This window comes from Bos grunniens, chromosome 12 (genome assembly GCF_055505025.1).
Source record: "Bos grunniens cultivar Pamir isolate PY7600 chromosome 12, Bosgru_T2T1.0, whole genome shotgun sequence".
Taxonomy (NCBI): Eukaryota; Metazoa; Chordata; class Mammalia; order Artiodactyla; family Bovidae; genus Bos; species Bos grunniens.
In genome coordinates, this window is record NC_141176.1 from 76,107,886 (window position 1) to 76,123,186 (window position 15,301).

Consider the following 15,301-nt stretch of genomic DNA (forward strand, 5'->3'; position numbering starts at 1 on the left):
AGGTCTTTGGATTCATCCCCTAAGGCGTGAACACCAGCTCTGAGAAGAAGGGGGTGAAAAACGGAGGGAGAAGAGGATGTTTACCATGAATCCAAGGAGAGTGACCTGCGGGGAAGTCTGTCCTTAAACACATCTGAGTCCTAGCAATTCCCCAGACTTCTAGAAACTACTTACATCTTTCACTATCAGAATCTGACTTGTATCTTCTAGGTACTGCAACTGATGAGTCACTAAGATTGTGATTTTCTCCTTCAAAACCTGGCGAATACACCTACAAATGTGAAAGGTACAGGATACAAAAACACATTAATGGGGGTGCTTCAAACTGGAAACTTATATTTTGAAAACAGTGTGACAAAGACCACACAGCAGTCAAAAATCTTTAGTTTAAATACCAAATCAATAATAAAAATTAAATAAACATAAATCAATTAATCTGACTAGGTTCTTAAATTTATCAATAGCAAGCTTGAACCTAAATCTGCTTAAAACTTCTAAAACAGAATCCAGTGAAGGAGGCACCAAAAGCTGTTTTTTTTTTTTTCCCCCTAAAACTCAGCTTAACAATTATTTACATGTTTCATAAAGAAAAACAACTGAGCAATACTGAGATTCCAAAATTTGACTGAACTAAAAGACTATCTTATTGCTATGTGGGAATTTAATATAAAAATGTGTACATTCTTAGATAGTTTTTAGGTGATTATTTATAATTAATGATGTAAATATTAGCAACAAAAAATTAATAGATATTTGGTAATCTTTGTCAGAGTGTGTTTTCTAGATACTTCTTCCCAAATAATATTAAACAGTAAATTAATGCCAGCATGGCCTCCATCAGTCTGTACAACATTTTCAGTCCCATCCAGGAAGCAAGTCTTCTTTCAATAGGACTGAACAACTTTCAAAAATAAAGATAAAAGAACGGAATTCAAATGGCCCAAATCACAGTGGAAATCACCCCACGGCTCAAGTTCAGTTCAGTTCAGTTGCTCAGTCGTGTCCGACTCTTTGCGACCCCATGAATCGCAGCACACCAGGCTTCCCTGTCCATCACCAACTCCTGGAGTTCACTCAGACTCACGTCCATCGAGTCAGTGATGCCATCCAGCCATCTCATCCTCTGTTGTCCCCTTCTCCTCCTGCCCCCAATCTCTCCCAGCATCAGAGTCTTTTCCAATGAGTCAATTCTTCGCATGAGGTGGCCAAAGTACTGGAGTTTCAGCTTTAGCATCATTCCTTCCAAAGAAATCCCAGGGCTGATCTCCTTCAGAATGGACTGGTTGGATCTCCTTGCAGTCCAAGGGACTCCATTTCTCCATACAGATGGCTAACAAACACATGAAAAGATGCTCAACATCACTCATTATCAGAGAAATGCAAATCAAAACCACAATGAGGTACCATTTCAAGCTAGTCAGAATGGCTGTTATCCAAAAGTCTATAAACAATAAATGCTGGAGAGGGTGTGGAGCAAAGGGAACCCTCTTACACTGTTGGTGCGAATGCAAACTACTACAGCCACTATGGACACAGTGTGGAGATTCCTTAAAAAACTGGAAATAGAACTGTCATATGACCCAGCAATCCCATTGCTGGGCATACACACGGAGGAAACCAGAATTGAAAGAGACACGTGTACCCCAGTGTTCATCACAGCACAGTTTGTAATAGCCAGGACATGGACACAACCTAGATGTCCATCAGCAAATGAATGGATAAGAAAGCTGTGGTACATATACACAATGGAGTATTACTCAGCCATTAAAAAGAATACATTTGAATCAGTTCTAATGAGGTGGATGAAACTAGAGCCTATTATACACAGTGAAGCAGGCCAGAAAGAAAAACACAAATACAGTATCAGTTCAGTTCAGGTGTTCAGTCGTATCCGACTCTTTGCGACCCCATAAATCACAGTACGCCAGGCCTCCCTGTCCATTACCAATGCCTGGAGCTCACCCAAACTCATGTCCATTGAGTCTGTGATGCCATCCAGCCATCTCATCCTCTGTCATCCCCTTCTCCTCCTGCCCCCAATCCCTCCCAGCATCAGAGTCTTTTCCAATGAGTCAACTCTTCGCATGAGGTGGCCAAAGTACTGGAGCTTCAGCTTTAGCATCATTCCTTCCAAAGAAATCCCAGGGCTGATCTCCTTCAGAATGGACTGGTTGGATCTCCTTGCAGTCCAAGGGACTCTCAAGAGTCTTCTCCAACACCACATCAAAAGCATCAATTCTTTGGCACTCAGCCTTCTTCACAGTCCAACTCTCATATCCATACATGACCACTGAAAAAATCATAGCCTTGACTAGACAGACCTTTGTTGGCAAAGTAATGTCTCTGCTTTTGAATATGCTATCTAGGTTGGTCATAACTTTTCTTCCAAGGAGTAAGCGTCTTTTAATTTCATGGCTGCAGTCACCATCTGCAGTGATTTTGGAGCCCCCAAAAATAAAGTTTGACACTGTTTCCACTGTTTCCCCACCTATTTCCCATGAAGTGATGGGACCAGATGCCATGATCTTCGTTTTCTGAATATTGAGGGTTAAGCCAACTTTTTCACTCTCCTCTTTCACTTTCATCAAGAGGCTTTTTAGTTCCTCTTCACTTTCTGCCATAAGGGTGGTGTCATCTGCATATCTGAGGTTATTGAGATTTCTCCCGGCCATCTTGATTCCAGCTTGTGCTTCTTCCAGCCCAGCGTTTCTCATGATATACTCTGCGTAGAAGTTAAATAAGCAGGATCACAATATACAGCCTTGATGTACTCCTTTTCCTATTTGGAACCAGTCTGTTGTTCCATGTCCAGTTCTCACTGTTGCTTCCTGACTTGCATATAGGTTTCTCAAGAAGCACGTCAGGTGGTCTGGTATTTCCATCTCTTTCAGAATTTTCCATCGTTTATTGTGATCCACACAGTCAAAGGCTTTGGCATAGTCAATAAAGCAGAAATAGATGTTTTTATGGAACTCTCTTGCTTTTTCAATGATCCAGCAGATATATACTAATTCATATATATAGAATTTAGAAAGATGGTAATGGTAACCCTGTATGCGAGACAGCAAAAGAGACACAGATGTATATAGAACAGTCTTTTCAACTCTGTGGGAGAGGGCATGCGTGGGATGATTTGGGAGAATGGCATTGAAACATGTATACTATCATATATGAAAAGAATCACCAGTCCAGATTTGATGAATGATACAGGATGCTTGGGGCTGGTGCCCTGGGATGACCCAGAGGGATGGGTAGGGGAGGGAAGTGGGAGGGGGGTTCATGATGGGGAACACATGTACAACCGTGGCAGATTCATGTCAAAATATGGCAAAACCAATACAATATTGTAAAGTAATTAGCCTCCAATTAAAATGAATAAATTTATATTAAAAAAGAAAAAATATATATCCTTTTCTAAAATTCACAATTACCAATAGCCATAATGTACTACTTCTCTTACACTCTAAGCTCTACCTGTGTTCTGAAAACACTAAAACCCCAGTGAGGTCATTTGTATAAAGACAATAAGCTAGGTACTTGTATCATTTACAAATTTAGAAAGCAGATGAAATAGAAGAAAAGCAAAAACCCAAAAAGAAAATGAAAACTCAGTTTTTCTCTACAAGGTGGGGCTTGTCTCTCAACAGCACTTCCTGCCTTGACTCATTTCAACTTTCCCAGGACAACGAGTGGGGGACACAGGGAAATCACTAAGCTACCTCAGATTTTACACATAGGATGGCAATCATGGTCAACATCTAACTTCACAAAGTTTGGACCCCTTTAAAAAGTTAACACTGAAGGAACAATGCCAATAGGAGGAGTGGCTTAAAGCAGAAGCCAGCCTCCACCTTCCATCAGAATTACCTGGAGCTTGTTTAACCCCATCCCCAGAGTTTCTAACTTTACAGAATTGGTCTAGAAGGAGCATGGGGAGATGTGCAGTTCTAACAAGCTCCCAGGTGAGGCAGATGCAACGGGTCTGAGAGCCATACTCTGAGAACAGCCACCCTAAAGCTTGATTATAGAGACATTTCACATGCATCATCTCCAACAGCAAAATTGTTAAGAACTTCCCTTGAGAAACTCCATCTATAAGACCAAAGGTGTGTTTGGAATCACCTTCTCCCTGCATTTAAGAACAAGAATGCAAATAGAAGCAGCTCAGAACAGCAGTTACATCCACAACACAGGCTCGGAGGCCAGACTATCCCATATGGGATCAAACTCTCCCTACTAGCTGTGTTGGTAGGCAACCTACTCAACCTCTTAGGATGTGGGGCAGAATGGATACATGTTTATATATGACTGAGTCTCCTTTCTGTGTACCTGAAACTATCACAACATTGCAAATCAGCTATATTTCAATTATAAAATAAAAAGTTTTTTAAAAATTACTTAACCACTCTGCTTTAGTGACTTCACATGTTAAATAACAGGTAATAGTACCTCCCACTCCAGCAGAAAAAGTGGAAATTGGTACCTACCCAAATCAATAAGAAGTCCTCACATTCCCATTTCCACGCACATACATTTTGAAAATCCACAACAGAACATGCCTTGCCCAGGGGAGTTCCTTGCCCTATCTGAAGTTAAGGAGAGGTGTCCCTACTTTGTTAATGTTTATGGTGCTTGTTGTTTAGTCAGTAATCATATCTGACTCTTCTGCAACTCCATGGACCATAACCTGTCAGGCTCCTCTGTCCATGGGATTTCTCAGGAAAGAATACTGGTGTGGGTTGCTGTTTCCTCCTCCAGGGGATCTTCTCCACCCAGGGATCAAACCCACATCTCCTGGTATCTGCTGTGGCAGGTGGATTCTTACCACCGGGCCAACAGGGAAGCCTATACCCATATTTTTTCTTCTTGACCCTCTTTCCTTAAGGGCCACCAAATGGCCAAGAGATGTAGCCACACACATTGAATACACCACCATCAGAACAAGCAGAGAAGCTTCTGTTTCCTGGGGCCCTCAAGGCCCTCCCATATTAAAAAAAAAAAAAAAAGAAAGAAAAGAAATATCAGAATTTGTGAAAAGATGAATGGTTTGGGGTCCAGAAATGAAAGACATAATAATCACCCAAGTGTGATTAAACCCAAGGCCCTCCCATATTAAAAACAAAAAAAAAAAGAAAGGAAATATCAGAATTTGTGAAAAGATGAATGGTTTGGGGTCCAGAAATGAAAGATATAATAGTCACCCAAGTGTGATTAAACCCAAAGGTTCCAGCCAACCTAGTTAGTGGTCCCAACTACCAGATGGAAAACTTTAGTTAAGAGCTTCATCTCTCTGAGCCGCTTTTCATCCGTGTTTCCTCCCAGCTCAGGGATCCTTCTGTGGTTTCAGGAACAAATGATTCCTGGTCAGGACCACCTGCATCAAAGGTGGTCCTGCACTGCTATTACCACCTGCACTGCTTCTGCAAAGCTTAGAGTTGCAGATAAGACCCCACAGGCTTCAGGGACCCCATCCCCAGGGTGACTCTCAAAGGTGGAAGCAGAGACATTCACAGTAAGGAAAGGGGCTGGTCAAATACATCTTCCAGTCGTCTCAATGTATCCCAAGTAAAAGCAAAATGGATTCAAAAATCATGTTCCTGTTCATTTTTATCTACCCTTTGGTAGAGTTTGCAGCCCAGTTGGGGAACGAGGGCGCCTGGGGTCCCGAGCCCCGTGCTGTGCGGTTCCCCCACCGCCTCCATCAGCTGCACCTGCAGCCTCGCCTCACACCTGCGTGTGGCCCCGGCTGCCCCCACCCCACGCCCTCAGCCCGCGTCGGGCCAGGCCGGCAAGATGCAGCCGGTGTCCCCGGAGGAGAAGCCCAACTCGCTGCAGGACGCGAACTTCTGCTCCCGGCTGTTCTCCAGGTGAGCCCCGCCTAGGCTGTGACACCCCAACGCCTCAGGGCCAGTGCCTGACGCTGCGCCTTGCAGGGGCTGAGGGTCGAGGTTCAGGGAGAGGGAGCGCTTTCCGATGGCTTCTTGTAGCGGGTGGGGTCTCTCCACGCCGGCCACGGGGGTCCCTGTCTGCGCCCTCTGAGGTGAAGCGGCGAGAAGGGGTAGCAGGACCCAGGAGAGAGACCTGGTGGCGGGGCTCAGGGTCTCCCTGCCTTGCAGCTCGTCTTGTCACCACCCTCCTATGGCCCGGGAGCAGGAGGGGTGGCAGAAGGAGGAGGCAGGGAGGAGGAGGCTACCCAGCGCGGGGGTCACTGCCAGCGGGAGAAGGACCAGAAGAGGGAAGGGCAGGCTGCAGCAGAAACGCCCCTCAGCTGTGGTGAAGACCCGGAGAAAGCTGGCAGAAGGAGATAGCAGCCTGCCCTCTGGGCACGTTGCCCTCATCAGGACCAAAAAAGCGCTGTGGAAAGGTCTCCAACTGGAATGGGACAGGACCCTGGGGGGGCCTTCCTGGGATAGACCCCCACCCCACTGCGAGATACCCTGAGCTAGTGGCCTGTACTGGTCAGTGGAGGTGAGCATAGATGACCGGCACAAAGCTGCCAGGCTACTGAGATGACAGCCCCAGGCTCCCTAGTGTCTGTTCTACTGCGAGGCTGGCCCTGAGGAATCCTGTTTTGAAAAGAGGAGGGAAAAGGAAAGACCACAGCACATTCTTCTCCTGGCATGAAGGACAGTTACTCAGCAGTGACCTGATGCACAGAGAAAAGGACATAAGCAAGAAGTCAATGTTTACTCTGTTTATCCCTCAAATAAATAAATTTTAAATGAGGTAATAAGCAGGTATCAGTACAAGAGGGAAATAAATGACTTCAAACTTTTTTCCCATATATGAAGCCCATATGAATATATGTAAAGAAAATAAATGTATTCAAAATTATTATTTCTGGAATGAATAAACAAAGTATGTTATAAACATACAATGGAGTATCATTCAGCCTTAAAAAGGAAGGAAATTCTGACACGTGACTGCAGCCATGGATGAACCTTGAAGACTGTGATGTTGTGACTTATTACAATACTTATTTAGTCTTCATGCTGTTGCTGGCACAGAACTCCTGAAACCCTTAGGTGCTCTAAGAGTGAAAAAGTATCTTTTGATAATTGTAACAAGCCCCTTTCAACTACACCTGAGTTTTAGTGAATGCATCTGTTTGTTAGAAAAACCAAACAGCTGATTAAAGAGTTGGCGCTTTCAGCCCCACCCCACCCCCTCTCTTCAGGGAGGAGAGGGACTGAAAACAGTTCAATTACCAATGACCAATGCTTTAAATACTCTTGCCTAAGTTGATTCTATGCTTCTATGAAGTCTCAATAAAAAACCAGTAGGATGGGGATCATAAAGCTTCCCAGCTGATGAACATATGCAGGTGCTGGGAGGGTGACTCTCCTGGAGAGGCCTGGAAGCCCTTCCCCTCCCCCTACCTTGCTCTGCATCCCTTCCATCTGGCTGTTTCTGAGTAGAATCCTCTTATAATAAACTAGTGATCTAGTTGAGTAAACTGTTTTCCTGAGTTGCAAGCCACTCTAGAAAATTACCAAACCCAAGGAGGGGGTCATGGGAACCCTGATTTATGATCAATCCATAAGAAGAACAGGTAACCACCTGGACTCATTACTGACTCTGAAGTTGACAAGGGGCAGTCTTGTGGGACTGAGTCCTTAACCTGTGAAGAGGTCTAACACTAACTCCAGGCAGATAGTGTCAGAATTGATTTAAATTGCAGGACACAGTTGTGTCTGGAGAGTTGGAGAATTGGTTAGTATACACATGGTGTCCAGAAGTACTAAGTCGCCAAAAGACAAATACTGTGATTCCAGTTATATGAGGTGGCTACACAAGTCAAATTCATAGATACACAAAGTAGAATGGTGTTTGCTGGGGGACAGGGCAGCGTGGCAAGTGTTTAATGAACACAGAGTTTCAGGTGGAAGATGAAAAAGCTCTGGAGATGGACTGTGGTAATGGTTGCACAGCAATGTGAATCTAATCAACACCCACAATAGTACATTTAAAAATGGTTAAAACAGTTCACTTGTGTTATGTATATTTTACCACATAAGGGAGGAGAAATTCATTTTTGTTTTACCCTTCTAGGCTCTCTGGCTGGGACCTGGGAAATTCAATTGATGTAAGACAGATGAACAAGAGAAAAACAGTTTATTAACCTGTGTGGCATGCACGTGAATGCAAGAAGTCTTTCATTATACAGACAGTTGTTGCTGTACTCAGATGTGTCTGTAAAAGTGCTTCATTTTTAAGAAGATTCATGGCAAGGACTTTTAACAAATACAGATTTCTGATAAGTTTCAAATCAAGAGCTAAACTTTGTAAGAAATTATAGTTCTAACAGAAAACCTAATGCCTTCATAAAACCATTAACCAAAAAAAAAAACTAGTTGCTGACTGAACTGGAGAATATGCTTATAAATTTCATTGTTTTTGTCTAAAATATTACTTTTTTAAGTAAGTGTTTTCCTAATATAAGACAAAGGATGAGATGGCTGGATGGCATCACCGACTTGATGAACATGAGTTTGGGTAAACTCCGGGAGTTGGTGATGGAAAGGGAGGCCTGGCATGCTGCGATTCATGGGGTTGCAAAGAGTCAGACACGACTGAGTGACTGAACTGAACTGAATATAAGAAAATCTGCTCTCTCAAGCTAATTATGACTTACAACAATTGGACAATTACATCGTTGTAAGTAGAATTAAAACACTTGTCTTTTCTTTCTACCTGATCTCTCCAAAAACTGGAAACTCTTAGGTTCCCAAAAGCTGTATCAGCTAAATAAGGAAGGCCACCTCCTAACAGGGACAACTCTTCCACCTCCAGTTGAGTCACCCATGTTCTCTGAACTCAGTTTCTCATCTTAAAATGGGTATTAAAAGTAATATCTGGGACTTCTCTGGTAATCCAGTGGTTAAGAATCTGCCTTGCAATGCAGGGGAGTCAGTTTCAATCCCTGGTCAGGGAACTCAGAGCCCATATGCCAGCAGAGCAACTAAGCCTGAGCGCCACAACTATTGAACCTGCCCGCTCCATATAAGAGAGTCCATGCACCACAATGAAAGATCTTGCAAGACACAACATAGGTCCTGAGTTCCACAAGAAAGCCAAAATTAAAAAACAAAGAGTAATATCTATTTCATGGAGTTATTGTTTATGTGAAAGTGCTTGTAATTTCTGATGCAGAAGGGATGTTCAATAAGTGGAGGTTATTATAGCAAGATATTTTATCAGAATATTAAATTAACTGTCCTTGCTATGGTATGAATGTTTGTGCTAAAGGAATGAAAATGGAATTCTTGAAGACCACTGGTGCTGGCATAAAGAGCACAGTCTGCAAGAAAACTTAACCAACTGAATTTTCCTCCAGAGAAGAGAGATTGAAACCCAAGTCATAGGAGAGCAAAGGCCTGAGGACCAGAGGCAGAGAGTTAGTGACCCCTGTCCCCAGTGGTCACCATCCTCAACATCTCAGGCAAGAACAAAGTCAGGGGGATACAGGATATGATAGAATCCCCCCAAGTACAGCTGGTGCCTTACCTCCTGCCAGAAGCCAGGTGAATTGGCTGCTTTGCCGAGGAGACTCCCATAGCATCATCTTGTGTTATAAGTGAAATAGAAAAACCTGATTTCCCACTTGGGGTCTGGGAAATTCAGAAAGGGGGAGGAAGTACGCTTACAGAGTCTGTGAGCCAGGATGAGAGAATGCCATGGAGGAAGATGAAGCATGTGCTATCCAGCAGGGGAGCAGATGAGAACCCAGTTACATCCTTCCTTAAAAATCACACAGCAGAGTTGAATACAGGGAAGTGGGAGGAGGGTTCAGGATGGGGAACATGTGTATACCTGTGGCAGATTCATGTTGATGTATGGCAGAACCAATACAATATTGTAAAGTAATTAGCCTCCAATTAAAATAAATAAATTTAAATTAAAAAATAAATAAAAATAAAGGAAAAAAAACCAACACTTTGAGACTATCAAAAAATAAATAAATAAGAACAGAAAACATTTTAAAAAACATATGCCCAGAAAAGTGGAAACCAGAGTTTACTAAAGTTTAAGAAACAACACTAGGAAGATAAATAAGAACTCTTGCTACAACTAAATCAGCTCAGTTCAGTCGCTCAGTCATGTCCAACTCTTTGCGATCCCATGAAACGCAGCATGCCAGGCCTCCCTGTCCATCACCAACTCTCAGAGTGCAGCCAAACCCATGTCCATTGTGTTGGTGATATCATCCAAACATCTCATCCTCTGTCCTCCCCTTCTCCTGCCCCCAATCCCTCCCAACATCAGAGTATTTTCCAATGAGTCAGCTCTTCGCATCAGGTGGTCAAAGTACTGGAGTTTAAGCTTCAATATCAGTCCTTCAAATGAACACCCAGGACTGATCTCCCTTAGGATTGACTGGTTGGATCTCCTTGCAGTCCAATGGACTCTCAAGAGTCTTCTCCAACACCACAGTTCAAAAGCATCAATTCTTCTGCACTCAGCTTTCTTCACAGTCCAACTCTCACATCCATACATGACCACTGGAAAAACAATAACCTTGACTAGACAGACCTTTGTTGACGAAGTAGTGTCTCTGCTTTTTAATATGCTGTCTAGGTTGGTCATAATTTCCTTCCAAGGAGTAAGCATCTTTTAATTTCATGGCTGCAATCACCATCTGCAGTGATTTTGGAGACCAGAAAACTAAAGGCAGCCACTGTTTCCACTGTTTCCCCATCTATTTGCCATGAAGTGATGAGACCATATGCCATGATCTTAGTTTTCTGTATGTTGAGAAAATTAGAGATACCAAGATTACATTTCATGCAAAGATGAGCTCAATAAAGGACAGAAATGGTAGGGACCTAACAGAAGCAGAAGATATTAAGAAGAGGTGGCAAGAATACCCAGAAGAACTGTACAAAAAAGATCTTCACGACCCAGATAATCACAATGGTGTGATCACTCACCTAGAGCTAGACATCCTGGAATGTGAAGTCAAGTGGGCCTTAGGAAGCATCACTGCAAACAAAGCTAGTGGAGGTGATGGAATTCCAGTTGAGCTATTACAAATCCTAAAAGATGATGTTGTGAAAGTGCTGCCCTCAATATGCCAGAAAATTTGGAAAACTCAGCAGTGGCCACAGGACTGGAAAAGGTCAGTTTTCATTCCGATCCCAAAGAAAGGCAATGCCAAAGAATGCTCAACTACCACACAATTGCACTCGTCTCACACATTAGTGTACTAATGCTCAAAATTCTCCAAGCCAGGCTTCAGCAGTATGTGAACCGTGAACTTCCAGATGTTCAAGCTGGTTTTATAAAAGGCAGAGGAACCAGAGATCAAATTGCCAACATCTGCTGGATCATGGAAAAAGCAAGAGAGTTACAGAAAAACATCTATTTCTGCTTTATTGACTATGCCAAAGCCTTTGACTGTGTGGATCACAATAAACTGTGGAAAATTCTGAAAGAGATGGGAATACCAGACCACCTGACCTGCCTCTTGAGAAACCTATATGCAGGTCAGGAAGCAACAGTTAGAACTGGACATGGAACAACAGACTGGTTCCAAATAGGAAAAGGAGTATGTCAAGGCTGTATATTGTCACCCTGCTTATTTAACTTCTATGCAGAGTACATCATGAGAAACGCTGGGCTGGAGGAAGCACAAGCTGGAATCAAGATCGTCAGGAGAAATATCAATAACCTCAGATATGCTGATGACAGCACCTTATGGCAGAAAGTGAAAAAGAATTAAAGAGCCTCTTGATGAAAGTGAAAGAGGAGAGTGAAAAAGCTGACTTAAAGCTCAACATTCATAAAACAACTAGATCTGCTTTATAATCAGGTTAGATCTATAGTCCCTATTCATCCTCCATGTTATAAGTGATACAGGAGAAGGAAATATCTCATCCTGGGAGACGTGGGAGTACCAGGGACCATTGTTCAAGTGAGGGTCTTTGGCTTCCTGTGGGAGAGAGTTGAAGTAGAGTGAAAATGGACTTATTCAGGAAGACACACACTCCATAATCAGAATGTTGACCCTCTCAGAAAGCAAGAGGACCCAGGTTTTTAGTTGTCATGGACTGGGTAATTTCATACAATAATCAGTGGGACAAATGTTCTTGCTATTCCAGTGAAGGGACAGGGATTTTCAAGAACTGAAGCACTGCACATTTTTGAAATGGAGCAGGACGCTATGGTCCTTGCTGCGCCCCCCTCCCCCCACCCCCGCCATGTCCTCTGTCTGCCTTTTGTTTGTGGAAAATCTTTAGCCAAAGAATAAGTTTAATCTCAAAAGTGAGAACATACAGAAGCAAAAGAAAACAGTTAAAAGAGACCAAATGATGATAATGTAGTCATTAAGCTCGACATTCATAAAACAACTAGATCTGCTTTATAATCAGGTTAGATCTATAGTCAAGGATCTTTTAATTCCTTCTCAAGGACTATAGATAATATTCTGAGCCATATCCTGTGAGCTGTCTTATAGGTACTGAAAACCCCTCCAGGTAAAAGAAATACATGAGGACCGGACTATAGCCCTGACATAAGCTACCACAGTTCTGAGAATGGACCTTGAGAAATGGGAACAAACCAACCCTGAAACTGAAGAATAACTATGCTTAAAACAATCAAGATGACGTTAGTCAGACCACCAATTACCAGTTTCAAGATAACTGTCGGTGCTGACTCTGCTGTTTCTGCACATAACCCTCTCCCTCTGTCTATAAAAGCTCTTGTCTATTTGTTCTCAAGGAAGTGGGCAGTAGGCCTTTGGACAGGTGGTGCCCACCCTCCCCCCCACCACATACTGGCATCCAAAATAAAGTAAATGTTCCTTTCTACCAACGTGGCCTCTTTATTGGCTTTTAAATGGTGAGAAGTCTGACCCCCACTTGGGTATCACTTTTTGTCTTTCTATGGTCAGCTTTGGAATTATCACAGCACCTGTCACAGTGAGAGGGGATTGAATTTTAGTTTTATAAGGAAGGTGTAATGAGTTAGAGGTCAGAGGCCAGACCGTACTCAACACCATCTTGATTTTAGCTGGTTCAAGCCAGTTTTTGTGGGGTCCTATTTTTCTCAATATCTGTGCCCCTTTCTTTCCTGTCTCACAAGCATAGAAACACTATTTCCATAGTGACGAGGCCGTCTTAGTCTGTCATCTGGGAGTCCAGACCTGGTTCTCTGTGTATCTTTATGCCTATGTCCTTCCCTTGCCCATTTAAGCAATACCAGGTTGTCTTCCTCAAATGAAGGGCACCACAGACTCCCACTTATTTCAGGAGCAACATCAAGCCCCAGCCAAGAGCGATTTACCTTATGGGTAAAAAAAAAACAAACAAACAAAACTGATTATATCAATACCTTCCCTTTTGGATCTTCAGGCATAGAGGAGAAATCGATCTCTTTCTCTTCATCAAGATTATCTCCACGGGTAACAAAGGAAACAGTCATTAATGGTAAGGTGGGGCCCTTAATATTCCAGGAGGCTGAGGTGAAATGAAACCATCACCAGCAAAGCCCATAAACAATTCCCTGGGAGTAAAATTGGAATCTGGATAATGAAATAAAATGTTACCTTTTTTCTCTCCCTTTGTGCTGAGCCGAGTTTTACTTGCTCACAGGGTGCCTCATGCACCCAGCCCTTCAGACGAGACTCCCTGGTTCAAAATGGCTTCCCCAACACCTCAGCTCTGAGGGCCATGTGAAGTGTCTGTGCCCAACTCTGTGATTCAAGATGGTGGCCCAGGGGCCGTGTGCAAAGATGCTGCTGCTGCTAAGTCACTTCAGTCGTGTCCGACTCTGTGTGATCTCATAGATGGCAGCCCACCAGGTTCCCCCATACCTGGGATTCTCCAGGCAAGAATACTGGAGTGGGTGGCCATTTCCTTCTCCAATGCATGAAAGTGAAAAGTGAAAGTGAAGTTGCTCAGCAGTGTCCGACTCCTAGCAACCCCATGGACTTCAGCCTATCAGGCTCCTCCATCCATGGGATTTTCCAGGCAAGAGTACTGGAGTGGGTGGCCATTGCCTTCTCCAGCAGAGCTGCTGAGCCCAGCACTGTAAACAGGTGCCACAGGGAGCACAGCTGAACCTGTCCTGTGTGAACCCACCCATCCCCCAGCTGACAGGAATCACACACAGCAGTCCCAGGGGTGCTTTTAGAAGAAAGCCTGTCCTCTACAGCACATTTTATGGACACAAGCCATACTTGACAGAGGGGCTTCCCACGTGGCTCAGTGGTAGAGAACCTGCCTGCCAGTGCAGGAGACTCGCATGGGTCCCTGGGTCAGGCAGATCCCCTGGAGCTGAAACTGGCAACCCACTCCACTATTCTTGTCCGGGAAATCCCATTGACAGAGGAGTCTGGTGGGCTGCAGTCCATAGGGCTGCAAAGAGTCAGACGTGACTGAGTGACTGAGTACACACACACCTGGCAGAAGGAACCCCCTGGCCTTTGGGGTCTGACTCGCGAGGGTCGGTAACAAAATAGGAAGAAGTCAAACCATCTTTGGATTCCCTGGTGTCTCAGATGGTAAAGAATCCGCCTGCAAATACCCAGGTTCCATCCCTGGGTTGGAAGTTTCCCTGGAGAAGGGAATGGCCTCCCACTCCAGTATTCTTCCCTGGAGAAAATTCCATGAAATTCTGGTGGACTGTATAATTCGTGAAGTCACAAAGAGTCAGACACAACTGAGCGATGTACACTTGTTCACACTCTAGCGATGAAAGCAGCTGCCATTTGGGAAGAAATGAGATCTTTTGCTTCCAACAGTGGTTCTCACTTGGCCGAAGGGTGGAATCACCTGTGGCGTTTTAAAAAGTGTTGACGCCTGCCTCCCCTCCCCTGAGATTCTGATTTAACTGAGATGAGACTTCAGCACTGGGCTTTTACAGAACTCCCCTGTATCCAAATTTACAAACCACTGGCCTTTGCCATACTGACGATATAAAGAAGTATACCTGGACAAGGAAACAGGGTAAACAGATAGAGTGATTCTGCAGAAGCAGGAGTATGCGTTTCTGTGTCTAGTGTGTAGATGAGGTTGGGATCTGTGACCCTCTCGCCCCCTGTGAAGCCTTTCTGGCTTCTCATTCCACAGCCTTTCCACACGGCTCATCTGGACACCTGGATTCTGCTGCCCTCTGGTGGTGATCTTTTAGTATGGCACAGTTGTCCCTGGAGGTTTCACACAAGCCCCACCTTAGTTCAGCACAACCCTCAGCACCTCACCCACCTCACCTACACCCTGTACACAAAAACGCACACTCCTGCTCCTGCAGAATCACTCTATCTATTTACTCTGTTTCCTAATCCAGGCACAGTTCT

The 15,301-nt window shown here is 43.9% G+C and overlaps 1 pseudogene; it reads right to left on the minus strand.

Moving 5' to 3' along the window:
• LOC147361927 (ATP-binding cassette sub-family C member 4-like) overlaps window positions 1-4,518 on the minus strand; it is a 67,541-nt pseudogene extending 63,023 nt beyond the window's left edge.
• Window positions 4,519-15,301: the final 10,783 nt, after the last annotated feature.